Below are 7418 nucleotides of genomic sequence, written 5' to 3' on the forward strand. Positions count from 1 at the left end.
CAGCCTCCTATCAGTTAGGTGGGGGCCATGACTGGGACTAGGGTGAGAACGGTAAGTTGCCTAAGATAAAAAATATAAGGAGCCACTGGCTTTTGGGGTCACACCAGTGCCAGTCCTGTGTTTGCATGACCCAAAGAGCCAGTGGGCTCCTTAGATGTCACACTAAGGGCTTCACTCCTCTCAGCCTCGTCCCAACCCCGAGTAAAGCCATGTGACGAGGGCTGGCCGGTGAGCTGCACCTGGAAGTGACCCTCAAGAGCCAGTACTGGACAATCCTCCATGCCCTCTTCCTCTGCCTCTGCAACTGAGGAGGTTGCCGGTTCTAGATGGTGGAGCTCAGTAGCTCCATGTCATAGAGTCCCTTGCCAGCCTACATGGACGTGGCGCATGATCGAGAGATGAAATTGTGTTGAGCCACTGAGATGTGAAGCTTTTTTTTTTGCTGCTGCTGCTGCTGCAACAAACCTAGCCTATTTTTATTCTCATTATTAGCATTATCCCAATCAAAATAAATCACTTCATTTTTGTCACTCTTCTCCTGAGAATCGAGCCCAGGCAGAGTGAAGTTGAAATGTTAGCCTTGGCCCTTTCTAGTTGTATTTTCTCTGAACTTCAGTTACCTTGGTCGATAAAATGGCACTAATAAGCCATGACTTGCAGGGTTCCTGGGTGGGGTTGAAGTGCGGGGTTGCATTCCAGCTGGCTGTAAATGGGAATGTCCTTCTTGAGAAGCTTCTCATGGGCAGGGAATGTCTCTATATCCCCAAGACCTAGCACAGTGTCTTGGCATGTTACACACGTTTAATAGATGTTTGTTGATTAAGTAAAAAAAGACTGCTTTACGAGTTATAACAAATTTTCTACAGAGTAAAAGCTATGAGCCATCAGTCAACCAAGAAAATGGCCCAGATTTTCTCCTGGGTCTCCCTGTGACTCTCTTATTCTTTCAGTGCCTGCATCAGCTAGGTTGTCAAGGTTACCCTCATCATCTTTGAAATATTATTAGATGTTGACCCATATTGTGTCAAAATTATACATAGACCTGGATGTGTGTTTGCCTCCCCTACTGCTCTGACTACTCTCACTCTCTTTTCTCATCTGTTTCCCTCATTCTACTGTATTTAAATTGATGAAAGATTTTTAAAGCCTGGCTCTTTACCGGAATGAGATATTCTGTATTATACTGACTCGGTGAGATTTCAAGGGACTTAGATTCAAGCCTTGAATAAGTTGCAAAGTTCTTTTCTTAGCATTTAGGTGAGATTCCATCTGTTCCTTCTAAATTAAGTAGATACGATCTGGAGTTCCCCTCGTAGTTCTGATCAGTTCTCTTAGGTTCTTAAGCTTTCGTCATTATCACCATCATCCCCACCCCCGTCATCATCACCATCATTGTCTCAGCAGTGTACTTATCTGGTCCTCTGTTACTCTGTCTACTCTAAGTGCTCCACATGCCTTGTATCACTTAGAGTAGTGAAACACATGCCTGTATTAGTCCTATTCTACAGATGAGAAAGTTGAGGTTCAAGAGAATAAGAAACTTATATCAGATATCAGATATAGGTAACTAAATACCAGAGCAAAGATTAAACTCAGGTTCGGTTTGACTCCAAATCCTGTGATCTTACCTTGCCGTTGTACTGACTAAGCAAGAGATAAACATGAAGGGGATCTCAAAGGTGACCCAATTCCTTCCTGTTTCATTAAGTTTTAAAACATATATTTGAAAAATGGCAGTGATACCTAATATTCTGAGTATTTCAGTAGGGATGGGAAATGGGGAAGAATAATTGGCAGCCCAGTCTGAAGAATTGGGCTTAAGTAAAACATTACTTAGAAAAACATCCCCCATTTCTTTATAACTTACATTTCTAAGAGAACAGGAAGGGGAGACGATTTGGCAAAATTGTTTATTGAGAGACAGTATTTTTTAAAAGTCACATTTAAAGGTGTGCATGGTTAGGGACTTCCCTGGTGGCGCAGTGGTTAAGAATCCGCCTGCCAATGCAGGGGACACAGGTTTGAGCCCTGGTCCAGGAAGATCCCACATGCCGTGGAGCAACTAAGCCCGTGAGCCACAACCACTGAGCCCATGAGCCACACCTACTGAAGTTCGTGTGCCACAATTACTGAAGCCCGTGTGCCACAACTACTGAAGCCCACACACCTAGAGCCCGTTCTCCGCAACAAGAGAAGCCACCGCAATGAGAAGCCCGTGCACCGCAACGAAGAGTAGTCACCGCTCGCCGCAACTAAAGAAAGCCTGTGCACAGCAACGAAGACCCCACATAACCAAAATTATAAATAAATAAATTTATTAAAAAAAAAAAAAAGGTGTGCATGACGAGATTTAAAAAGTTAAGGAAAAATAGCTCCCCAGCCCCCTCCACCTCAGATGTGGCTGGAGCTTGAGGCGTGCAGGGCCAGAGACGCGGCAGACCCGGGACCCGGAGCAGCTCAGAGGCAGTGAATAATAGCTCTTCAAGTCTGCAATAAAAAATGGCCTCCAATAAAAAGGACATTGCAAAAAAATGGGAAAGAAACAGAATGGAAAGAGTAAAAAAGTCGAAGAGGCAGAACCTGAAGAATCTGTGGTAGAAGAAGTACTGCACCGTCGTGTAGTGAATGGGAAGGTGGAGTATTTCCTGAAGTGGAAGGGATTGACAGATGCAGACAATACTTGGGAACCCGAAGAAAATTTAGATTGTCCAGGGTTAATTGAAGCATTTCTTAATTCTCAAAAAGCTGGTAAAGAGAAAGATGGAACAAAAAGAAAATCTTCATCTGACAGTGAACCTGATGATAGCAAATCAAAGAAGAAAAGAGATGCTGCTGATAAACCAAGAGGTTTAGCCGGAGGTCTCGACCCAGAGCGAGTAACTGGTGCCGCAGACAGCGGTGGGGGATTCACGTTTCTCACGGAATGGAAAGATTCAGATGAGGCGGACTTGGTGCTGGCAAAGGAGGCAAATATGAAGTGTCCTCAAACTGTAATTGCTTTTTATGAAGAGAGACTACCTTCGCCTTCTTGTCCAGAAGATGAAGCTCAATAATTGTTTGCACTGCTTTTTGTATATATTTATATATATTTATAAAATCTGGGTCTTGGTGTTTTGATTTATTAGTGTGAAGAAATAAGTACATTCTAATGAAAATCAAGTTTGATATGTTCGTTTTGAAGTAGTATTGGGGAAGTTGTTGGGTTTTGGGGGGGTTTTTTGGGGGTTTTGTTTTTGTTTTTTTTTTTTGCATCTGTAGCACTGGTTACTTTGAACAAATAAAGCTTTCTGTAGTTGCTTCCTTTAGCAGAAAAGAACGTTTGATACCACGGTATATTATTTCCTCTGCATTAGAGAACAGCTTTTCTAAATGTTGGGGAAAATCTCCATAGTCATTACTTAATCAGAATTTAGAATTTGCATTTAACTCATATATGCTTAAGGACCATTCTGGGTTTTTTGTATGTGTATACATAAAGTACATATGTAAATGGTTTGGGGGTTTTTTTGGTTATTGTTTAAACACATTTACCAAAACAAAACCAGCCTTTCACAACCATGGATAAGCCCGTGTTTCTGGGATTCTGTCATTTTGAGCAATATAAGAAATCACTTCAACTTAAACTGAAAATTTAAGTCTTAACCTTTCAAATTAAATAATTTTGTAATTAATTAGACAAATTAATGTAAACAATTTAAATTGGATAATTTTTTAAAACAGCCCCATCAGAATCTGCATCCGTATCTACCATCATATAAATGAAGTTTTATATGTAAAACCCCTGAAAGGAAAATTTTATCTCTGTCAACCCAAATGAAAAAACTAGAAAAATTCTGGTATGTTTTAATTAGCCAAGCAAGACTTAGTTAAATGGACATTTAAAGCTTCCTTTTGGCAAACCATTCTTTTATAAGAAGTTGAAATTCCCGTGCTGTGTTTACTGAAAGACTGTGATACATGGAATGTCTCAGACTTGTTAATGGAAACCTAATCAGATGGTTAGAGATGTTGGCAATTTAGGATCTGCAGGAATAAATGAGTGAACAAACTTTTCTAATCTAAACTTGACCTGCGTGTTTTTTCAAACTTTACCCCAACCTATTCCTTACATGTAAGCTCAATCTTCTCAGTATTTGGGGTTACTGGTTCAGCAGAAGCCAGGAAAAACAATGACTTTGTAGTAATCAGAATATTATTCAACTATATATTGTTTACTCTATTGTAAATACTGGTGAACAGTGGTCAATAAATAGTTTTATATTACTTTTAAAAAAAGTTGATAAAATGTATACTAATATTATTCTTCAGGCTAATTTAAAGCATTACACTTTGTTAAAAATAATAAATTTTCTTTTGAAAAAATGACCTTTCAAACTGAATTTCTTTAACTCTTGAGGTTGAGCGTCCTATGTCTGTTGGCCATTTTTATTTCCTTCTGTGTGAATTATCCGTAAAATTTGCCATTCTGTATTGAAACATATGTGTGTATATATAAATAATTTGCAAGAACATTTTATATGTTATGGAAATTAGACCTTTTGACTGTCATTATACTGTATTCCCCAAGTTTGTCATTTATACTTTCTTTGTTTATGGCATTTTCTGTAAAAATTTATTTTTTCATTTTTATGTTTAAAAAGGTAGCTTTGATACTTCCTATAACAGAGAAAGAATTTGGATGTGAAGCCTAGTTTCACAAATCTATTTCATGCCAATAACGAAAAGGCAGGGAACCACTGTATAATTTGTGAGGCAATTTGCAGAAGACTTCCTAGTAGTCTCTGGCATCATTAAATAATAGCCATGTGCTGATTTGGCTACTTTCCATGCAAGGCCTGAGCCACACTATCTATCAGCACTCACATCAGTTTGCAATGCCTGATTGATCAGAATAGGTGTTAACGCCAGCCCATAAAACTACCGCTAATTTATGGATTTGTTGAAATGTTGAGTGATTTGCTGCTGAGAGAAAGAATTTAAGAAAGAGAAGAATGAAAGAAAGCTGGAAAGGAGGGAGAGGGAAAATAAACAAAGAGAAAAGGAAAGGACAGAATAAAAGAAAAGGAAAGAGATAGGAAAAGAACAAGACAAAGAAAGAAGTAGAAAAGAAAGTTATTGAAAGAAAATGGAAAGGTAAAAAAGGGAGAAAGAATAGAAGGAAAGAAAGAAGAGAATCAAAATATAAGTAAAGATGGAGGATGGATGGATGGGTAAATGGATGGATAGATGGGAGGGAAAAGGAGGAAGAGGGGGAGGGAGGGAGGAAAGAGAAATCAAAATATAAAACTTCAGGCTAAATTCATTTCAATTATACAAAGAATCATAAATCCTAGGGATGAAAGGGAATACAAAGTTCCTTTAAATCTAAAGCTCTCCCTTTGCAGGAAGAAAAACTGAAGCCCAGTAAGGTTGAGTAAATTCCCTCAAGCTCACACAGCATGTTCATAACCGAATGAGAATCAGATTCCAGACTAGTCTCCTGACTTCCAGTCTAATATACCTTCTCTCACATTTTGTTTCACTGGAAACTTGCTATTGGTTTGAGTTGACTTCAAACAACTTCCAACATAAATAATATTATAGCCAAAAGTGGGCCTTTTGCTAGACCAGAAAATCTTACCCCATGTGATTTTTATAAATTGTAACACATTGTCATAACAGAATTTAACCTATAATGTGTAAACACCAAAAAAACAAATGGGCTAGCAGTTCCTTCCCACTTAAAAAAAAAAAATTAAAAGGGAAAGCTGTTTGCAACCTATAATAGAAAAATGTATTTCAAAGGAAATGACTTAACTTAGGAAAAGGCCAAAGTCTTCATTACTATTTGGTAGAATTTTGATTTTGTGCCATAGATACCTGAGAAACATTGTGCTTTTTTCTATTGCTGTTTAGGAACAGATAGTCAAAGAGAAAGAGAAGCGGGAGGTGGATGTAATTGCAGTTGGCTTTTCACTTCAGTGAGTGTGATTTAAGTTCGAGATATGACTTTGCTAAGAAGGGGAGTGGATGGTGAATGGTTGAACATCAAAAGGAAAAATTATGAACAACTGGAAAACCATAGTATTTCTCCAAATGCCCTTAAACACAGAAAAGATCCCCTTTCACTTGATGTAAATGTGCCCCTCATTCTTGCTGTCAGGAGGCAGGACTGAGTGAGAGCTCAGATTTCTTTCACTCCTATGATTCTCTATGATCCTCTAACAGTAAAAAAAAAAAAAAAAATCCCTTTGCCCTAAATAACCACTTATTTTTTCTGTTAGCCCGTTTTTATTTTTATTTTGCATTTTATTTTTTTAATACAGCAGGTTCTTATTAGTTATCTATTTTATACATATTAGTGTATATATGTCAATCCCAATCTCCCAATTCATCCCACCACAACCCCGCCTCCCCCTGCCCCCCGCTCTCCCCCCACTTGGTGTCCATACATTTGTTCTCTACATCCGTGTCTATTTCTGCCTTGCAAACCGGTTCATCTGTACCATTTTTCTAGATTCTACATATATGCGTTAATATATATTTGTTTTTCTCTTTCTGACTTACTTCACTCTGTGTGACAGTCTCTAGGTCCATCCATGTCTCTACAAATGACCCAGTTATTGCTGTGACTTTCTGTTTTACTTTGGCAATGGGGAACTTGCTTCATTCTATTAATTTATTTTGGATGGCACTCTGCTATATTATCTTAGCTGTTTAGAATTGGTGCCAATGCCGTCAGAGTATTTAGTTTCATCCATTCATTCAACAAATACGTATTGAGCTAAGTACCCACTGGGTACTGTTTTAGGTGTTGGGCATACAGCATAAACATCACAGATTAAAAAACTCTGCCCTCACAGAATTGGCACTCGGGTGGGAGGGTGGGCAGAGATAGACCATAAATAAATTGGTATGATCACATATGGTGTGTTAGGAAGTAATAAGTGCTACAGTGAAAATGAAACAAGGGGCTAGAAAGGGCAGGGGTAGTAAAGGAGCCTTAATTTTCAGTAGGAAGATAAGGAGCCGAGGCAGATGGGCTCTCTGATGAGAAAACACTTGAGCAAAGACCTGAAAGAGATAAGGAGTGAGACACAGGTATACGGTCCCTTGGTTCTAGTATCCCCGGTGGACACCAAAATCCATGGATGCCCAAGTCCCTTATGTAAAGTGATCGAATTGCCATCGGCAGTTGGTTGAATCCACAGATGTGGAACCTGCGGATACTGAGGGCTGACTTTATCTGAGGCTTCTTTCAGGAGAAGGGAACAAACCTGAGGAGAGACCTTTGGGCTGAGTGGCGGAGGCACCGTGAGTGAAGGGGAGAGCTCAGAGAGGTTGGTGCCCAGAGCTTGTAGGGCTGAGTAGCCATTGGAAGGACTTTGGCTCTAACTGTGAGTGAGATGAAAAGACAAGACACTGGGGATGCTCGAGCA

At 39.3% G+C, this 7418-nt stretch overlaps 1 pseudogene across 1 annotated transcript; it reads left to right on the plus strand.

Moving 5' to 3' along the window:
• Positions 1-438: 438 nt before the first annotated feature.
• On the plus strand, positions 439-5262 carry LOC309657184 (chromobox protein homolog 3 pseudogene; annotated as a pseudogene). Its single transcript has one exon. The product of its transcript is annotated as a chromobox protein homolog 3 pseudogene (transcript).
• The last annotated feature ends 2156 nt before the right edge of the window (positions 5263-7418 follow it).

This window comes from Balaenoptera physalus (assembly GCF_965194825.1).
Source record: "Balaenoptera physalus genome assembly, chromosome: 3".
In the NCBI taxonomy this organism is placed as follows: domain Eukaryota; kingdom Metazoa; phylum Chordata; class Mammalia; order Artiodactyla; family Balaenopteridae; genus Balaenoptera; species Balaenoptera physalus.